We start from the raw sequence: 21,904 nt of genomic DNA, 5'->3' as shown, positions 1-21,904 counted from the left end.
TGCGCTGCTTCAATTTCACGTGGCCCACGGACTATAAAATGGAGGCCACATGCTGTCTTTCCCGCATTTTGCCAAAATTCGCCATAGCGCAATATATTATCGCATATATCAATATAATAAAACAAGGGGGAACATTTAAAGCTCCATATTCTCCAAAAATAAAAAAGGATAAACTTAATAGAATAAAGCGGATACAAATTAAAAGAAAAAGAGTAAAGTAATAGTATAATTCAGAATACGACTATTCTTAAGTTTTACTTCTTTTTGGGTCCTCCTTTTGGTGTTTTGTTTTTTGGTGTTTCCCTTTTCCTCGGTTATAGCTGGAGAAAGAAGAGGTGTATTGTCATTCATGCTGTTCGTGCTGGCTTCTGCAGCGAACTTGCTCGGTGGAGTTTCCTCGGTTGTAGTTGGAGAAGAAAGAGGAGTGTTGTCCGTCAGAGAACTATAAGAAAATCGATTTTTCTGCTTTGCTAAAATTAAATTAAATGGGAGATGGTCTAAAAAATTGTAGATATTTTTCTACTCTTGCCGACGCCATCCACAAGCTCATAAAAACTGACTTACTTCTCACATTGTGAATATCAAGCGATCTATTTAAATTATCTTAAATATTAAGGTGCATCCAGTGGAAGCGGGAGGGCAAAAATGGGAGGAAAATTTACGTGAAGAGGCAGTTGATGAGGAGTATAGAGTTTAGCTATTTAAGATATAAGTTTCCAAATAAATGCTCTGAACTTGAATGACCAGGAAGGGGTTCAAGTTAGGAGTATTCGCTTTGTCAGCGACAGCCACCTGATGGTCATCTGCGTGGACAAGTTCGAAAAGGACGAGGCAGAAGAGGAGGCCAGAGCTTTGTATTTTTTGTCTCTTGAGCTCTTCTGAAAATGACTATTCTTAATGTTGTGAATAGCCTTCCGAATCACTTTTTCTGCTGGCTCGTTGGGTATTTTCATCTTCACCGCCGCTGAAATAATATTGATAAATTAATTAATTAAAGTTTAACATGTAAAGTTATTTTTAGACCTACATTCCAGGACATTGTAAAATTCTTTACAATTTTTTAGCGAGCTCTTCCCCGAAGTACCGCATAAGTTGTATTCCAAAATGAGCTTCTCGTCCAGCACATTTTTTAAGCTGCATGCCATCGATGTGCTCGTCCCCATTAAGTTCCGTATTTTGTTGATCTAATAAAAGAAAATAATGAAAAAATAACAAATAGCTGCCAAAGAAGGATAGGCTACCACTCACATAGAAATCGGTGAGCTCCGGAGTTATGATAGAGTTGAAATGTTCCAACTCCATTGTCGACTCTATCGGGAACTTCATGGCATTTGGTGATAGATCTGGCTCTTTTATAATCTGTAGCTTGAGCAGCGCCAGCGCCTCCGCCAATGTTTCTGATAACACATCAACTTTTTGATTCTTCTGAAATATAAACAACAAAATATGTATTAGTATACATGGATTTTAAACTTTCAAATCGATAACTTACTTTTAAATGCAGCCTTTATACGTTGCTCTGCCGAAACTGTAATCAACATTTTTTTAGCTTCTGTGCATTGTTCAAAAACTAAATAAAAATGCATGTACTTACGCGATATTGGCTGTTCTTCTGGCACAGGTTCTGTGAAAACAATGTCAATTGGTCCCCCCGGAGGTCGTGGGCGTCTCGGAATTTGACATGGATTTTGTGTCCAAAACGAATCCTCGTGTGTCGGTCATCTTTCGCTTTTTTATTTCGATTTTTTAGTCCGCTTCAAGTCAAATTAAAATTAACTTGTGTGGTATGAACTGGCACATTTATATACTGTATGGTTAGTGATACAACAGTATCATGTCAATATCATCGAACAGTTTCCAAGCATGATAACAGATGATAAAAAGGTTGCAAAGAGACTTTAATAACTCTCAAGTACCTGCAAGCCAGATCGTCACAGGTGCTGCACTCAATACCATTTGCACTACGCTGGTTGCAGATTGATTAGCGACAATGTATTTCAGCGGAGAATTTAGCACCTGCATATCCGAGGGCGGAGCTACCCGTTTACACAAGTGTGGGTGATTTACATGAATTAATAAGAGTACATGCCTTCGACCTTTTCTGCTAAGTATGAAGTAGTACAAAGAAGTTAATTTTTAAGAAACATAATGGTAAAGGGGAAAAGAAATACATACTATATACAAAAACCATACCCCATAAAACACTAATACTTAGAAATTAAACCACAAACTAATGAGAAATTATCAAATATTTTGTAAGTGTGGATAATTTGCGTGAAGCTTAGCAATTCTCACTGAGGCTAGCTCAACGTTAGCGTTGAAGTGTAACTCGGTAGTGGAGAAATGCCATGCCATATTTGATTTTTAATATTTAGTTTTAAATAATTCTTGTTAGTATAGAAATTTGAAAAATCAGCCCAAACCGGCGCACCATAATACAGTGCCGCTCAACTGAATAGGTTCAACAATTTTCAAAAGTCAAACCGCTATATCTTTTTAACCAACTTACCGATTTATATGAAGTAATTTTTTTTGCATAGATTGATTCATTGTTAATATAGCTAGTTATATAGTTTGTGGTTTCAGGGACATGTTTGTAAAGGATATTTATTTATTTTTTCAAAAACATTACAAACGAGGGGGAACGTTGTGAGTTGCTGCGTACGCCGCAACTCTACAGTTATACCCGATACTAAGTCAGTATGGCTCTCCTCCGGCAGACGCCGCTAATATTGAACGACACGACAAAGAGTGCGTGCGAGAGAGACAGAAAATCAGTCTGAGCGTGACGTCGGGCGCTGCGTAGCCACTGCAAATTGATTTGTTCCTTTTGGCTATAAAAATTATCTGATCTGATCCAAATTCAGCAATCGGATAGATATGGTCGTTATCTATGATTCTGCGATTTTAGTTTTCTCGAATCTGCAATATTGTGGATGCAACAGATTTTCGTCCTTTGTGGGGGCGGAAGGGGGTGGAGCGAAATTCTGAGATAAAAGTTTTATAGTGAGATCTAACAGAAGTGCGGATACCAAATTTGGTTACTCTAGCCTTAATAGTCTCTGAGATTTGTGGATGCCCCAGATTTTCGTCCTTTGCGGGGGCGGATGGGGGTGTGGCGAAATTTGGACACGAAACGGTCAAGGTCCGATATCACAGGAGTGTGGATACCAAATTTGGTTGCTCTGGATCTTATAGGTTCTGAGATCCTTGAACTCATATTTTGCAATTGGCAAAGCCGACCATGAAACCTGTGTGTAAGAGAGAGACAGAGCGAGAAAGAATGAAATTGTTTTCTTGATTCTGGCTATAATAATTATACGATCTGGTTGAGACTTTACACTCTAGAACATATAGTCATCCTCTACGATTCTGCGTTTTTGGTTTTATCGTATCTTTAAAAATGTGGATGCCACAGATTTTCGTTCTTTGTGGGGGCGGAAGTGGGCGGGGCGAAGTTTTGAAATATTTTTGTAGCAGTGACATATCACAGATGTCTGAATCCAAAACATCGTTGCTCTAGCTCTTATAGTCTTTGAGCACTAGGCGCTGAAGGGGACGGACGGACGGACGGACGGACGGACGGACGGACGGACGGACGGACGGACAGACGGACAGACAGACAGACAGACAGGGCTCAATCGACTCGGCTATTGATGCTGATCAAGAATATATATACTTTATGGGGTCGGAAACGATTCCTTCTGGACGTTACACACATCCACTTTTACCACAAATCTAATATACCCCAATACTCATTTTGAGTATCGGGTATAAAAATGCCTATTTGTTTTAGCTCAACTGAATAGGTTCAGGAATTTAAAAATTCAAAAATCACATCTTTGGCTGTTTTTAACATACAAAAAGAACCATGAAGTATAAGTATAAGTATATAAGTAGTTAGTATTTGGTAGTCCCACCTTGGTTAGATATTACTTCATATATTCGATCTGTTATGGACTTGTAATAATTTTTTAGAACATTGAGCGATATAGTTGCCCAGGCTGATTTATTGGCGTCAATTAGGGTCTCAGTGTCTTGAAATTGCCTTCCGCCCTCATATACTTTTCGAGACAATAACCCCCAAACGTTTTTTATAATATTTAGGTCCGGGGAGTACGGCGGCCAGTCTAGCAATTTCACATTTTGTTGACTTATCCACTGTTTTACCACTCTAGCAGTATGAATGGGTGCATTGTCGTGCTGGTATATCCATGGTTTCGATCCAAAAATATTAGAAAAATGTGGGAATGCCTTTTGTATGACAGTTTTGTACACATTTGCATTCATTTTCGATGAAAGAAACTGTAGCTCACAAGTCCCATAATATGAAAAAAGCACCCCATACCATTATGCCTCCCGCGCAGCTTTGGTTTCGGCTCAAAACACCTTCCTCCTTTCGTAGGTCATGGTAATAGTAGTTATAGCCATCCGGTCCATCCAGGTTGAACTTTTTTTCATCGGAAAACACGACGTCGTGCCACTCCTTGTTCCATGTCATATGTTCCTTTCCAAAACGAAGTCGTGCAGCCTTACGCGCATCATTGAGAGGTGGTTTTTTTTTATCTTCAATCTCTTCAAATGTTTGGCACTACGAATAATGCGTTTGACAGTTGCCAAACTTGCATTTACACCGCATTCTTCCCTGATTTTGGCTGCTGAACGCTTGGAATTTGAAGCAGTTCTAATGATAAGTCGTCTGTCTGCTGGTGTTGTTGCAAGCTAAGACCCTCCTTTCATATTTTTGCCGTAAGTTGCTTCATTACGAATAAAGTTGCCAATTACATTTTGGCTTCGTCCGATTCTTTTGGCGATTTCACGCTGATTTAGGCCAGAATTTATATAACCTTTTATTTGACCTTATTCAAAGTCGTTTAAATGCTTTAAATCAACGTAAATTACTTTGAGTGCAATTTGCAAGCAAAAAATTACATTGCTTACTAAGATATAGACGTCAAAATGCAATAATGCACTTGAACCTATTCAGTTGAGCTAAAAAAAATAGGCATTTTTTGTAATGTTTTGAAACAAATTAATAAATAGTCTTTAAAAACGTGTTCTGGAAACCACAAACTTTCTTGCTATATTAATAATGAATCAATCTATGCAAAAAAAATTATTTCATATAAATCGGTAAGTTGGTTAAAAAGATATAGCGGTTTGACTTTTGAAAATTGTTGAACCTATTCAGTTGAGCGGCACTGTATATTGTGAATTTAAAAATTTACCCAAATAGATACTTTTCATTTTCTAAATTAAGGCGAGAATGGATACAAGACACCAATTAAAATATTACATTTCTTAAATAAATGTTGAATGTGTTCTGCGAAATTCAGTTTTTTGTCTAATATGACCCCAAATATCTTACATTATTGTCCCAGTTTATGTCCACCTGGTTTAGATTAATGCAATTAGAAATGGAAAATAATTGTTTTTCCTTTTCCTGGTAAAAAAAAATTGCTTGTGTAAGACAAGTTGTGTTTTAGTTGAATTGACAAGAATGTTCCATGTATGGAAGTATGCAACAAGAGTGTTGAAGACTTTTTGAAGTGAATTAGAGATATCAGCTGCAAAGATATCAGTGCATCCACATAATTCAGGAATTACGGATTACGTTTTCAGCCAAAACGTTTCGTTTTCGTTTTAAGGTTCTCCAGATTTCACATATTTTTGCTGTTTGCACCAAAACGAAAATTGTTGTTGCCCTGGCCAACTTTTTCCGAGCCAAATTTGAGGTTGGGTTAAAATAAAATTATTTATTAAAAAAGCAAAAGATAAATTACCCTGATATATGTGTCAAGTTTATGTTAATGCATCAATAAGTCATCTATTTTTTTCCTTTTGCAATTAAGGTTCATTTCGTTGTATAAAAAGCCGTTTACTCTTCATTTCGTCAACGAAAATGTTTTCGTTTTGAAAACGAATAAATCTTGCGGAATGTGAAAATGGGAGCCAATTTATGTGTATTCAAAAGTAAGTCGGAAAACTTTTGTGAATGTGAAAAACGGAGCCTGGCTGATTATATAATATTGGGGAAAGACAGGATCCTTGCAGACATCCTGCATTTATGTTGACTACACGTGAGTGAGCTTCACATATGATAATAACAAAACATCGATTACTCAGGAAGCTTTGAGATTTTTTTTTATAATTGGAATTCGAAAATTTAAAAGGTTCATTTTGTAGACAAATACCTCATGCCATACAGAATCAAAGGCAGCTTTAATGTCTAGTAGGACCATAGCCGTAGATTTGGCTCTACTGAAGTTTGAATTTTGTGTTCACGGCGGAAGCAAAATTTTCGTGGCGGAAAGTCAACGGTATCTTGATAATTTTCTCTAGAACTTTACTTACTGATGAGAGCAGGCTAATGGGCTTGTAATAGGTATGACTCTCTGGAGGCTCGTTTGTTTTTGCAATGGAGCGCTTCCATTTCTGTGGAATATACCCTAACCGAAAGCATCCATTTAAATTTATACTTGTTGTCAGAAATTCTACTCCTTTTCGAGGAAGTTCTTTTAGGCACAGATAATGCGAACATTGATGATAATAATTCGGTTTTTTTAACCGATACTCAAAATAAATATAGAGGCATATTAGATTTGTGGTGAAAGTGGATGTGTGTAACGTCCAGAAGGAAGCGTTTCCGACCCGTGTAGGGGCCGCATTTAGGGAAAGAGTATAGAACATTACGGATAAGCATAGTTTTCTTTTGTAATGCTTAAAAGTGCCGATCCATAGTAATTCCGAAAGTGGATCGTAAGCTGCAAGCTTTCCGAAAATCTTTCTAAAGAGAGTCGGCGCACAGCGTACGCATTTAAGCGAAAGACGTCACGTTTACCTTGACCCAAGAGAGTAGCGTAGCGTAGGGAGAGCATAGATTAAAAGCTTGACCGAAATTCCGCTCAAATGGGCGAAAGATCATCCGATTATGCAGTTAAAGTACCTAAGATCATCCGATTATGCAGTTAAAGTTTCCAAATATCATCCGATCTTCGAGCTTTTGGTTCGGTACCGCTTAGCTGAACTTGCTGAAGTTGGGCTGGAGTTATTGACAAAGAATCAATTGATTAAAGCGGACGTGTTTGTGCTATACTCGGGGATAAATATTTAATATAATATAATATAAATATAAATAATATAATATAAATAAATAAATAATATAAATATTTAGCCAACGAACAGTTCTGGCATCTACGCCATACCTCGTGATCCGAGTTTCAATTAAAACCGAGAGTCAGCAGTAATTACCCAGGAAAAGCAGTGTAGAGAAAAAAAAAACATATCGGGTATGTCCGTGATTAATTAGGAAAGTGTTCGTGGTAATATATATATATAAGAACTTGTGTTATAGGACGGCGGCCCGTATCCACGGTACTGCTCGGGCGATCATCGGTTGCAAAGGAGTACATACAGTGTGGTCTACGAGAGTTGTGTGGTGGATCGAAAAGTCAAGTAGCAAACCCGCCGGAAACACCGATCAGCGAGACCTGCAGCTTGGCGTTGTCTGTCGAAAGCCTCAACAACCGTGTGGATGCACGGCGAAAACCAAGAGGCGCCTCCGGACCCTTTTTTTTCCTCCGGCGTCATTGACGCCACCCGTTTATCGAGCCTTCAGTGAAAGTGTAGTCCGCAGACCGACGGCGAATCGGATCGGCACCCTGAAGCCGAGCTAAGGAGCTAATGTACTCCATCGTCAACTGATTTAGTTGCGCCAGCGACACCCAATAATGAACTCGAATTGATTGCATTATTGTTGGATTCTTCCGGAGGCACAGTCCTACTCATCCTGGCTGACATGTCTCTCGACCACGTCAATAGAGGATCGTAGTTACTCGTTGATGTAACACACGCCCCTTTTTCCTCTAGATTTCATGTGCCAGGCTAAAACCATTCTCTTTCGTCACACGATGTATACAGTTTTATAGTTAGTTATGTAACACAGCCAACATAATGGTTTTGGAAACTAATGGGTATGAGAGCAACATTTATTTTTCTTGAGATTACAAAGCAGTACACTCCAGTACGCTCACGTGCATATACTCGTATTAAATATCTTTTCTTTTCCTTAGAAGTTTGCAACAACGTCATATTGAGCTCAACGATCACGGATGGAACAAGCGGTACTAGCCTACCAAAAGCGCTGTGAGTTTGTAAATAAGAACAAGTACATATATGCACTGAGCTGAGGAGTAATCTGCGTGTTACACATAATTCTCCATTGATATCACCTTTATAATTCCGTAACCATAATGTATTGATACCTCTCACCCCCTTAGAATCTGTTAGCCATGTATGATGGTCATCCTCATATCTTTATTTTTATACCCGATACTCAAAATGAGTATTGGGGTATATTAGATTTGTGGTAAAAGTGGATGTGTGTAACGTCAAGAAGGAATCGTTTCCGACCCCATAAAGTATATATATTCTTGATCAGCATCAATAGCCGAGTCGATTGAGCCCTGTATGTCTGTCTGTCCGTCTGTCCGTCTGTCCGTCCGTCCGTCCGTCCGTCTGTCCGTCTGTCCGTCCCCTTCAGCGCCTAGTGCTCAAAGACTATAAGAGCTAGAGCAACGATGTTTTGGATCCAGACTTCTGTGATATGTCACTGCGTCAAATGTATTTCAAAATTTCGTTCCACCCCTTTTTTTTAAACTGCCGAATCTGGTTCAGAATATTATAGCAATACAAAAAAATCAATTTTCAGTTGATACGCAACTACGCAACTCGCGCACACTTTTTGTAGTGTGGATCTCAGACTTCGACGATAAGAAAACATTTTTTAGATTAAATATTAATTAATAAAGAACATCAATAAGAATTCATGCATATATTAGCCAACCCGCAAAAGTGGGGTCACCACCTACCCTATTGGCCAACCCGCCAAACACTCTCGGCTGATCCAAGCGTTAAAAAAAAAACCAGATTCTTTTGGGGAGAGTGTTATATTTAGCGATGAACCTCATCCCAACAGAGAAGCATGAAGCATGGTGGTGGAAATGCAAGAATGGCTGTTGTATCATTGCAAGTAGTGAAAAACGCCGCCGCAGTCACCAGATCTGAACCAACAATCTGAACCATAGAGCACGTTTGGGACTTGATAAAAAATTAAATAAAAACGAGGGGGAACGCTGTGAGTTGCTGCGTACACCGCAACTCTACAGTTATACCCGATACTAAGTCAGTATGGCTCTCCTCCGGCAGACGCCGCTAATATTAAACGACACGACAAAGAGTGCGTGCGAGAGAGACAGAAAATCAGTCTGAGCATGACGTCGGGCGCTGCGTAGCCACTGCAAATTGATTTGTTCCTATTGGCTATAAAAATGATCTGATCTGATCCAGATTCAGCAATCTGATAGATATGGTCATTATCTATGATTCTGCGTTTTTAGTTTTCTCGAATGTGCAATATTGTGGATGCAACAGATTTTCGTCCTTTGTGGGGGCGGAAGGAAGTATGGCGAAATTTTGAGATACACGTTTTATAGTTAGATCTAACAGGAGTGCGGATACCAAATTTGGGTACTCTAGCCTTAATTGTCTCTGAGATTTTTGAATATCCCCAGATTTTCGTCCTTTGGGGGGGCGGAAGGGGGTGTGGCGAAATTTTGAAACAAACTCGTCTCGGTCCGATATATTAGGAGTGTGGATACCAAATTTGGTTGCTCTAGCTTTTGTAGTCTCTGAGATCTAGGCGCTAATGTTTTACTCTAAGCAAAGCCGCCTATGCTACGTGTGTGTTAGAGAGAGACAGGGCGAGAAAAAATGAAATTGTTTTCTTGATGCTGGCTATAATAATAATACGATCCAATTCAGATTCCGCAGTCTTAAAGATATGGTCATTCTCTACAATTCTACGTTTTTGGTTTTATCATATCTCATATGGTCATTCTCTACAATTCTACGTTTTTGGTTTTCTCATATCTTCAAAACGGACAGACGGACAGACGGACGGACGGACAGACAGACAGACAGACAGGGCTCAATCGACTCGGCTATTGATGCTGATCAAGAATATATATACTTTATGGGGTCGGAAACGATTCCGTCTGGACGTTACACACATCCACTTTTACCACAAATCTAATATACCCCAATACTCATTTTGAGTATCGGGTATAAAAACAAAATTTTCTTTGAGGAAACCGTTAAAACGGCTCTGATAACGGAATGGGAGAAAATTAATCCCAATGAATCCAATAATTTGGTAAAAAGTATGCCCTCACGTCTACAAGCTGTTATTGAAGCTAACGACGGCCCCACCAAATATTGAAAGCTGAAAAATTGGGAGAAAAATAAGTTTTTTTCGCACAAACTAATATTTGTCCGAATAATTGTCGTTGAATACCCTGTATGCACCTACATATACCAAAAGGAGAGCCAATTAGTGGGAGCATCTAGAAGAGAAGAGTAAAAACCCTGGAGCTCCGATCTAATAAAGAGGTATTTGTGAAAAAATGTAAAGCTCGAGACGCAAAGATTAAAAAACCCGCAATTATTGTCTTGTGCTGAAACAATTGCACCTCGCTTTCAATTCTTGTCACATACAGTGGCTCACAGCATAAATGAACCAGAGCACCTTTCACACTTAAAAGTGCTATAACTTCTAAACTATCTACCCTACAACTAAAATTCAAATGTATACTGATGGATATATATTTAACCCTAATCTAAACCAACCTCATATATTTTTGAACATTTTTTTAGGACACTATTAACAACTAAAAACCAAAAATACTGCCCTTCTTCATCCCACAGCTTATTTGAACCGGATCTCTTATAAATAATTTTTTGTATTTATTTTACTTTTAAACTAAAAATTAGTATTTGGTAAGCTCTCTTTATTGTTTGTAGCCCTTTTCAACCTATTTTGCATCGAGTCGCTCAATTTTCCTGTGATTTATTGCGTAATTTTACCCCACTCCTCTGAAAGTGCTGTTTTTAAGTAATTTTTAACATTTTATAATGTTTTGATCCAATATCATCCAAAAACTCTAAATGTCTTTTAAAGTCAGGCAACTGAGAAAACGGAATAATCCAGTGGAGAGTTATTTAATTGGACAGTTCCGAGTAATTCCCGATTTATGTTCGCCTGGTAAAATCAAAAACTATGTTTTATACCAAATTTGTCGAATCTTTGTTGTACGTTTTCTTGAAGTATCGACAGATAACATTGCCCTGTCCATGTGTCCATCAAATAAATCCAATTCCCAACAAGAGCGGCTGACCTAAGGGCCCAAATATGACCATGTCCTCATCCATGCATAACTCTATCTCATCGTACATAACCCCAAATGACGCAAGTCAATTCTTGAAGATGTTTTCATAGTTGCAGCTACTTATGGGACTGTTATATGAGTATCGGGTATAAAAAGACAAAATGGCTATCATTTGTTAGCCCTTTTGGCCATATTGCGAGCTTGAAATGCCTAGGTCATTACCATTAGCATGGAATGAAAAGATTGAAGTGCAGTTACGAAAGTTCATAGATGATGGTATTTTAGAGCAAGTCGTTAGTTCTGAATGGTGAGCACCTTTGGTACCGATTTTAAAACCAAACGGTGACTATAAGGGTACATTAAACCGGTCTTTAGTCGACGTAAAGTATCCACTACCTGGAACTTGACCTGTCAAATGCTTATTGGGCTATTGAAAGTTAAACGCTTACCATTTGGTATAAAAACTGCGGTAGCCATTTTTCAAAAAACAATGGAAGGGTTGTTTCAGTGTATGGGGGGAGTTGTGGTTTATCAAGATGACATAACAGTTAAAGGATGAGATCTTCAAGAACATATTTCAAACCCAAAAGCTGTACTTAGAAAACTGAAATCAGCTGGACTAAAATAAAAACGAGGGGGAACGTTGTGAGTTGCTGCGGACACCGCAACTCTACAGTTATACCCGATACTAAGTCAGTATGGCTCTCCTCCGGCAGACGCCGCTAATATTAAACGACACGACAAAGAGTGCGTGCGAGAGAGACAGAAAATCAGTCTGAGCGTGACGTCGGGCGCTGCGTAGCCACTGCAAATTGATTTGTTCCTATTGGCTACAAAAATGATCTGATCTGATCCAGATTCAGCAATCTGATAGATATGGTCATTATCTATGATTCTGCGTTTTTAGTTTTCTCGAATGTGCAATATTGTGGATGCAACAGATTTTCGTTCTTTGTGTGGGCGGAAGGGGGTGGGGCGAAATTTTAAGATACACGTTTTATAGTAAGATCTAACAGGAGTGCGGATACCAAATTTGGTTACTCTAGCTTTAATAGTCTCTGAGATTTTTGAATATCCCCAGATTTTCGTCCTTTGCGGGGGCGGAAGGGGGTGTGGCGAAATTTTGAAACAAACTCGTCTCGGTCCGATATATTAGGAGTGTGAATACCAAATTTGGTTGCTCTAGCTTTTGTAGTCTCTGAGATCTAGGCGCTAATGTTTTACTCTAAGCAAAGCCGCCTATGCTACGTGTGTGTTAGAGAGAGACAGGGCGAGAAAAAATGAAATTGTTTTCTTGATGCTGGCTATAATAATAATACGATCCAATTCAGATTCCGCAGTCTTAAAGATATGGTCATTCTCTACAATTTTTGGTTTTCTCATATCTTTAAAATTGTGGATGCCACAGATTTTCGTCCTTTGTGGGGGCGGAAGTGGGCGGGGCGAAGTTTTGAAATATTTTTGTAGCAGTGACATATCACAGAAGTCTGGATCCAAAACATCGTTGCTCTAGCTCTTATAGTCTTTGAGCACTAGGCGCTGAAGGGGACGGACAGACGGACAGACGGACAGACGGACGGACGGATAGACGGACAGACAGACAGGGCTCAATCGACTCGGCTATTGATGCTGATCAAGAATATATATACTTTATGGGGTCGGAAACGATTCCTTCTGGACGTTACACACATCCACTTTTACCACAAATCTAATATACCCCAATACTCATTTTGAGTATCGGGTATAATAACAAGTAATGTGAGTTCTTTAAATCCAAAATTTTCTAGCTAGGATTTTCAACTGACAGGATAGGACTGAGCAAAAATTGAATTATTTTATTATTATTATTTGAACCGGCTCCGGACAACGTATCAGAGCTTAGAGCTTTCATAGGCATGGTAATTTATTATTAAAAGTTTATCAATAATTTCGGTCAGATAACGAGAGGTATAGAAAGAAGTAACTTCTGAACAAGTTTTAGTTCACTTTAACCCAGATCAACCTATAGAACTAACAACTGATGCTAGCAGCCATGCAATTTCAGGCGTTTTATCACATAATTGCATTGAAGATATCAAACCAATAGCATTATTTAAAAGCGAGCATAATTGCAGTTCAATTGAGAAAGAGGCTCTGGCTATAGTCTTATGTGTGAGTAAGTTAAGACAGTATCTTTTAGGAAACAAGTTCACCCTTCGAACTGATTACAAACCATTACTAAGCATATTTGGAGACCTGAAAGGACTTCCACTGATGGCCTCTGCACGAATGCAAAGATGGGCACTGACTTTGTCAGGTTTTCAATATACAGTCGAACACATTAAGGGGACATTAAATATAGCAGACGGACTCTCAAGAATGCCTCAATGGAAAACGGCCTTACCAAACGAAGACTATAATTACATAAATTTTATACAGTCTGATAAGGTGTTCAAAATAAGTTTCAAAGAAATAGCTCGTGAAACACGACGTGACCCAATATTATAAAAAATGTTGTGTGCAATTAACACTGGTTCGATTTCAAGATTAAAAGGCAGCGAGTATCTACATAGCTACATCTCCAAATCAAATTAACTTTCTGTGGAGTATGATTGTATCTTATGGGGATATGGAGTAGTAATTCCAACCAAACTGAGACAAGCTATTTAGCAGAATTTCATACATCGCATTTGGGAATAGTAAAAACAAAAATGTTAGCACGTTCTTGTATGTGGTGCCCTTGCATGGATTCTGAGATGGATAGATTTGTATACAAAATGGGCAGAATTATTCAAAATGAAGGAAATAACTTCATCGTTTACAATCAACAAGCTTAGAGAAGTATTTTGCCGATATGGCTTACCATACGTATTAGTTAATGACATGTATGTTGAACATCTAAGGCGAGGCGTGTTAGGTATTATTATATTAATATGTACATATATACGGTTACACCTCCAATGAAACAGAATAAAGACGAAGCTTGAAGTGAACGCTTGCATACATAAGTATATGGATTTACCTGCCACAACCTCGCACAAAAAACAGTCAAAATATGATTTTGTATGGGATTGTGGAGATAAGTCTTCCCTATTTGATGCATGTATTAGTTGTATCCAAAGCTTCGACTTTTGACACCTCTTTTAGTTTAAATCGCCACTGTACGTCGCTTCACTTCTTAATTTTGTATTGCTGTAACAAGTCGAGTGGCAACGAAAAGAATAATTAAAAAGGATAAATTGAATTTAAACAAACAAATTAAGTGCATTTAATAAAACGTCTCAGAGGAGTCTAAGTTTACCGGAGAGAAGTCTCAAACATTAGGTGTGTTGGTGTGCGATGTATTGTACAAGAGGCTGCGTGCCTTGTGTTTGTATATTTTTCAATAGTTATAGAGCATGCCACTGAAATCATAAAATCAAAGAACCTCAGGGCAAGAACAAGTGGTACAATCGTAAGTGCCAAGTCCGGGGTGTAAGGAGATTAGCAGCATGTGAAAAATGTGTCTTCCTCGGAAAAGAGCCTGTGAGGGTCACCACGGAGTTCATATACCTTGGAGTTCTCTTTACGGCCACGGAGCTATTCTTTGTTACGGTGCACAAGTGTGGGGAGTTGAAGATGTTTCACAAAAACAATACTTATATTTCCTGAAAGTAACATTACAACTACATTTTGTCGATCGATGCAGGGCTGGATAAGGGACACATATACGGCTTCAATCTTTAATCTTCTAAAATATGTATCGCGATTTCTGTATGAGTACGAAGAGAACAGACTGCCGATCATCCTAGCACGCCACATGATGGAAAAAGATTTAAATTGGTTTTTACGATTTAAGGCGTCACTTCGAAGCTGTAACCTCACTCTCGATCTAAATGCAAACACACTCAGAATGGAATTGACGATATGAACCTAGCTTTTATATTATGTCTAAGCACACAAACGCACTAAAAACATGTGAGTAGTATTTCCTTTCAGAGCAGAGCTTTTCGTTTTGTTTCGCGTCGAGTCGACTGCTCGTAGACCTGAAAACTGCTACTGAATCTCGCCCATCAGCAGTGCCTTGAGATTGCCATTACGAAGTGAACGTCTGGTCTCGAAACTGTAAAACCTAGCACACGTAATATTGAATGCTACTCGAAACGGACGGGGAAATCGGAACAATAATCGTCAAAAACATGAGCGACAGATAAGTATTCGTCTTGGCCTCTATGGGGCTGTCCAATCCGGAGACGCCCACGAACTCGGGACAGCAGGCGTCTCAGCAAGACCACTCCAGGTGCAATTCTAGCAATGAGCCCACAGCCACGGAGTACTTTCACTGCTTGGTGGACCAACTGCCTGAGGCACACGACATGGCCGCTCAGATGACGAGATCGACGGCCTAAATTTTCCGAGCGGAGATTCAAAGGTGAGTGCCTACACAATCCACCCCAGAGGCTACCACTCAATGCCTAACCCCAATCTTTCTTGCATTGCCTCCCACTCCAGCTGCGTCTGATCACTTTCCAAGAGTCAAGCAGCCTGATTTTCGACCTGCTCTATATCTTACATTTTCGCTGTCGTTCTTCAGATGACGCTGCCTATGGGTTATGCCCAGAAGCTGGGTTTCCAATGAAAGGCTTTCCGTGTCCCAAATATGCCGGTGAAAGGCATTCTGGATGAACTTTATGATTGCTCAGAAGTCCTTGCACAGCTTTCGGTTTTCGTCTTTGACTGAACGTCAACAACGTCTTGTTCGCCAACTTGTCGGCAATTGAAAACGAATCGTACGGAAGGATCATGGCCTGCGTTCAGTCGGTCAGTGGGGAGCAACAGCAGACGCTGGACGAAAACCGAAAGCTGCGGAAGGACTTTTGCGCAATCATAAAGCTCCTACAGAATGCCTATCACCGGAACATTTGGGACACGGACAGCCTTTCACTGGAAACCCAGCTTCTGGGCATAACCCATAAGCAGCGTCATCCAGAGAGCGACAGTGAAAATGTAAGATATAGAGCAGGTCGAAAATAAGGTGCTTCACTCAATCGGTGTGTATCTCCTCCATAGAGCGATAGTGAATGCGGCAGGTGCTGCCTTAATGCCTCCTCCAGTCCCCATTCAGCTTCTCTAGCTTCTGGGCATAGCCCACGAGCAGCATCATCCGGAGAGCGACAATAAAAATGTAAGATATACAGCATTTAAAAAATCCGGTTGCTTCTCTAAATCGGTCTGTACCTCCTCCATAGAGCGATAGCGAATGCTGCCGGTGCTGCCTTAATGCCTCCTCCAGTCCCCATTGAAGATAACCTATTCGAGTCTTCCGTTACTACTGATGTTGTTTTTAGCTAAATTGTATTCATAAATTTAAGATTGCCGTTGTTCAGCAGCGTAGCTTGCGATAAATATAATAATACTCATCGAATTATGCTGCTGCCAAAGCTCAGTAGCTCAAAATTTAAACATAAACAGTTAAATCACAAAAAACAAAAACATTCTCGTTTCAAAAACGGTTCTCGCGTCGTCTGCCTTGCGTTCTGCCCACGGTTAGTGCTGCGTTTGTTGGATGCGAAAAACGACTGTGCTGTGGCCGCTGCTGGAAACAGGGTGTCTTGTAGCGGAAAGTGCTGGCACTATTGGCAAGGATTCTCGTTGGAAGGCTCAAGCAGATCGAGGAGCTGCACGGTACTTCTAAAAGCGTGCACAGCGAGCTCCAGAAGCTATAATACGACGAGATTGTCAGTGAACTGTGCGATGACTTTGACCTCGCATTCAATTCTTGGCACATATGTACATATGTACATACATACGTATGAAATAGTAGAGCTAGATTTGCATGCTGTAGTTAGAGTTTCGAATATAGTACATATGTAAATTTATATTAATACATACATACATACATATACATATGTAAACCTAACCATCTTGAGCGCAAAAAATATAGCTCATGTTTAACTGCAATGACTGTCACCCCTCCCCCTTTCTCGTTTTCGTTGTGTGAAATATACAGTTGGGTCATTGGCCAAGCGCGCATACCAATACGCAGCTGCAGCGGTGAGTTTTCGTTTTGCTTTCGCTCTCACCGTTGCTTATCGCTGTTCTTTTCGTTTGGCGCGCTTGATCTAAACCAAACACCAAGTGACGCGCTACCCTGTATTCGTCGGGTATACTCGTTTGTATCAGTCGTGCTTCGCCAATCAATACTTAATTCGGTATTTAGCCGTCGACTCGTGCAAACCATTGCAGACGTATTCAAACACACAACATACATACTTCAGAACTACAGCGGTGAATTTGTTCGTTTTCGCTTTCGCTCGATGGTGGCCATTGCCGATCGTTGCTAGTCTTGTGTGGTTTTCGTATACGCGCTTGAGCCAGCGACGCTATACCCTACATTTGTCAGGTATAGTGATTTTTGACCTGGTTTGGGTTCAAATACCTATTCTTCCATTGAGTGCCTCGGCATTCAATACGATCATTAGAAACAACCTTTCACCATCAGTTTTGTCACGATTCAGGCGAGATGTTGGGAAATGGGGCGCACGGTGTTTTTCCCGGCTGGGAAAGTATTCTTGAATGTATAACAGTCGCAAGGGTTCGCAATTAATTTAATATATGTACATACTAACATAGTTAGTATGTGACACAAGATGGCACGAAAAAAGTTGTTGACTGCAATACACAGGCAAGATAGTTAGGTTTTCTCTAATTTTGGAAAGCTAACTAACAAATAAGAAGAAAAAGTTTCCCGCCCTTTTAGCACCAACTGGTAGCTGATCGAACACCTTACTTTTAAGGCCCGCAAACCTTCCACGGCTGCACTCAGGGCTCCGGTTTCACTTTCACAAAAGTTTTCTGATCTACTGTTGAAATCACATATTTTACTGCTTCCGTTGTCACATCCCGTAAGATTTCTTCTTTTTCAAAACGAAAACATTTTCCTCGATGAAATGAAAAGTAAACGGCTTTTTATTCAACAAAACGAATCTTAATTGCAAAGCGAAAAAATAGATGACATATTGATGCATAAGCATACATTTGACACCATTACCAGGGCAATTTAGCTTGTTTGTAATTTTTTTTAACCCAACCTCAAATTTCTCTCGGAAATAATAGGTCAGGGCAACAACTCTTTTCATGTTCGTGTAAACAGCTGACGCAGTTCGATTTGGTTATCGGAACTTTGGCAAGAAATAAATTTTTGCGCATACCAGCAGACTGTGCTACATGCACATTTGTGCTGTTATGCGCAAAAATTTATTTCTTGCCAAAGTGCTACATGCACATTTGTGCTGTGCTCGTAACAGAAGATATGGATAAGGACAGCTGTGTCCCGCCACATTTAATTTAAAATGTAGGTGCAACAAATTAATTTTTTAACCATTGCACCATGGTCCAGACGTCGTTTTTTTTTTGGCATAAAGTCTAGTTTTAAAGCTAGAGCCTTGAAACTTTGCACAATTATTTTGAGTATTTTTATAAAATTTTATTTTTTAAAGATTTGACCAAGCCATCACCCCCCTTCCCGTGCATGCTATAGCCAGCAACTCAGATTTGTTTAACACAGAGCTCGAAAATAAAGCTAGAGCTTTTAAATTTTGTACATACATATCTTTCCAAATCTTTTCCTGAGTTTATTTTTTCCGAATGCTCATTTTAATCTTATCATCACCTTTCATATGCCATTTTTGTATCACTATTCTGTATGATATGTTCATGCATGTATTAGTTGTATCCAAAGCTTCGACTTTTGACACCTCTTTTAGTTTAAATCGCCACTGTACGTCGCTTCACTTCTTAATTTTGTATTGCTGTAACAAGTCGAGTGGCAACGAAAAGAATAATTAAAAAGGATAAATTGAATTTAAACAAACAAATTAAGTGCATTTAATAAAACGTCTCAGAGGAGTCTAAGTTTACCGGAGAGAAGTCTCAAACATTAGGTGTGTTGGTGTGCGATGTATTGTACAAGAGGCTGCGTGCCTTGTGTTTGTATATTTTTCAATAGTTATAGAGCATGCCACTGAAATCATAAAATCAAAGATTCTCAGGGCAAGAACAAGTGGTACAATCGTAAGTGCCAAGTCCGGGGTGTAAGGAGATTAGCAGCATGTGAAAAATGTGTCTTCCTCGGAAAAGAGCCTGTGAGGGTCACCACGGAGTTCATATACCTTGGAGTTCTCTTTACGGCCACGGAGCTATTCTTTGTTACGGTGCACAAGTGTGGGGAGTTGAAGATGTTTCACAAAAACAATACTTATATTTCCTGAAAGTAACATTACAACTACATTTTGTCGATCGATGCAGGGCTGGATAAGGGACACATATACGGCTTCAATCTTTAATCTTCTAAAATATGTATCGCGATTTCTGTATGAGTACGAAGAGAACAGACTGCCGATCATCCTAGCCCGCCACATGATGGAAAAAGATTTAAATTGGTTTTTACGATTTAAGGCGTCACTTCGAAGCTGTAACCTCACTCTCGATCTAAATGCAAACACACTCAGAATGGAATTGACGATATGAACCTAGCTTTTATATTATGTCTAAGCACACAAACGCACTAAAAACATGTGAGTAGTATTTCCTTTCAGAGCAGAGCTTTTCGTTTTGTTTCGCGTCGAGTCGACTGCTCGTAGACCTGAAAACTGCTACTGAATCTCGCCCATCAGCAGTGCCTTGAGATTGCCATTACGAAGTGAACGTCTGGTCTCGAAACTGTAAAACCTAGCACACGTAATATTGAATGCTACTCGAAACGGACGGGGAAATCGGAACAATAATCGTCAAAAACATGAGCGACAGATAAGTATTCGTCTTGGCCTCTATGGGGCTGTCCAATCCGGAGACGCCCACGAACTCGGGACAGCAGGCGTCTCAGCAAGACCACTCCAGGTGCAATTCTAGCAATGAGCCCACAGCCACGGAGTACTTTCACTGCTTGGTGGACCAACTGCCTGAGGCACACGACATGGCCGCTCAGATGACGAGATCGACGGCCTAAATTTTCCGAGCGGAGATTCAAAGGTGAGTGCCTACACAATCCACCCCAGAGGCTACCACTCAATGCCTAACCCCAATCTTTCTTGCATTGCCTCCCACTCCAGCTGCGTCTGATCACTTTCCAAGAGTCAAGCAGCCTGATTTTCGACCTGCTCTATATCTGCTCTATATCGCTGTCGTTCTTCAGATGACGCTGCCTATGGGTTATGCCCAGAAGCTGGGTTTCCAATGAAAGGCTTTCCGTGTCCCAAATATTCCGGTGAAAGGCATTCTGGATGAACTTTATGATTGCTCAGAAGTCCTTGCACAGCTTTCGGTTTTCGTCTTTGACTGAACGTCAACAACGTCTTGTTCGCCAACTTGTCGGCAATTGAAAACGAATCGTACGGAAGGATCATGGCCTGCGTTCAGTCGGTCAGTGGGGAGCAACAGCAGACGCTGGACGAAAACCGAAAGCTGCGGAAGGACTTTTGCGCAATCATAAAGCTCCTACAGAATGCCTATCACCGGAACATTTGGGACACGGACAGCCTTTCACTGGAAACCCAGCTTCTGGGCATAACCCATAAGCAGCGTCATCCAGAGAGCGACAGTGAAAATGTAAGATATAGAGCAGGTCGAAAATAAGGTGCTTCACTCAATCGGTGTGTATCTCCTCCATAGAGCGATAGTGAATGCGGCAGGTGCTGCCTTAATGCCTCCTCCAGTCCCCATTCAGCTTCTCTAGCTTCTGGGCATAGCCCACGAGCAGCATCATCCGGAGAGCGACAATAAAAATGTAAGATATACAGCATTTAAAAAATCCGGTTGCTTCTCTAAATCGGTCTGTACCTCCTCCATAGAGCGATAGCGAATGCTGCCGGTGCTGCCTTAATGCCTCCTCCAGTCCCCATTGAAGATAACCTATTCGAGTCTTCCGTTACTACTGATGTTGTTTTTAGCTAAATTGTATTCATAAATTTAAGATTGCCGTTGTTCAGCAGCGTAGCTTGCGATAAATATAATAATACTCATCGAATTATGCTGCTGCCAAAGCTCAGTAGCTCAAAATTTAAACATAAACAGTTAAATCACAAAAAACAAAAACATTCTCGTTTCAAAAACGGTTCTCGCGTCGTCTGCCTTGCGTTCTGCCCACGGTTAGTGCTGCGTTTGTTGGATGCGAAAAACGACTGTGCTGTGGCCGCTGCTGGAAACAGGGTGTCTTGTAGCGGAAAGTGCTGGCACTATTGGCAAGGATTCTCGTTGGAAGGCTCAAGCAGATCGAGGAGCTGCACGGTACTTCTAAAAGCGTGCACAGCGAGCTCCAGAAGCTATAATACGACGAGATTGTCAGTGAACTGTGCGATGACTTTGACCTCGCATTCAATTCTTGGCACATATGTACATATGTACATACATACGTATGAAATAGTAGAGCTAGATTTGCATGCTGTAGTTAGAGTTTCGAATATAGTACATATGTAAATTTATATTAATACATACATACATACATATACATATGTAAACCTAACCATCTTGAGCGCAAAAAATATAGCTCATGTTTAACTGCAATGACTGTCACCCCTCCCCCTTTCTCGTTTTCGTTGTGTGAAATATACAGTTGGGTCATTGGCCAAGCGCGCATACCAATACGCAGCTGCAGCGGTGAGTTTTCGTTTTGCTTTCGCTCTCACCGTTGCTTATCGCTGTTCTTTTCGTTTGGCGCGCTTGAT

At 40.1% G+C, this 21,904-nt stretch overlaps 3 long non-coding RNA genes across 3 annotated transcripts; 2 read left to right on the top strand and 1 right to left on the bottom strand.

Moving 5' to 3' along the window:
• Nucleotides 1-1,056: 1,056 nt before the first annotated feature.
• On the bottom strand, nt 1,057-2,237 carry LOC108164904. Its single transcript, XR_004473057.1, has 4 exons — nt 1,595-2,237; nt 1,493-1,528; nt 1,249-1,425; nt 1,057-1,184 (listed from the first exon to the last, which is right to left on the bottom strand). It is a non-coding gene; the product is annotated as an uncharacterized LOC108164904 (long non-coding RNA).
• A 12,015-nt stretch (nt 2,238-14,252) lies between these two features.
• Nucleotides 14,253-17,010, top strand: LOC117186029. Its single transcript, XR_004471201.1, has 3 exons — nt 14,253-15,615; nt 15,696-16,368; nt 16,433-17,010. It is a non-coding gene; the product is annotated as an uncharacterized LOC117186029 (long non-coding RNA).
• Nucleotides 17,011-19,605: 2,595 nt separating this feature from the next.
• LOC117186033 lies at nt 19,606-21,610 on the top strand. The gene is made up of 3 exons (XR_004471206.1): nt 19,606-20,213; nt 20,294-20,967; nt 21,032-21,610. It is a non-coding gene; the product is annotated as an uncharacterized LOC117186033 (long non-coding RNA).
• The last annotated feature ends 294 nt before the right edge of the window (nt 21,611-21,904 follow it).

Source organism: Drosophila miranda, chromosome XL, assembly GCF_003369915.1.
Source record: "Drosophila miranda strain MSH22 chromosome XL, D.miranda_PacBio2.1, whole genome shotgun sequence".
In the NCBI taxonomy this organism is placed as follows: Eukaryota; Metazoa; Arthropoda; class Insecta; order Diptera; family Drosophilidae; genus Drosophila; species Drosophila miranda.
The sequence above is the reverse complement of the archived record's forward strand: the minus strand, read 5'-3'. Positions and strand labels throughout refer to the sequence as shown.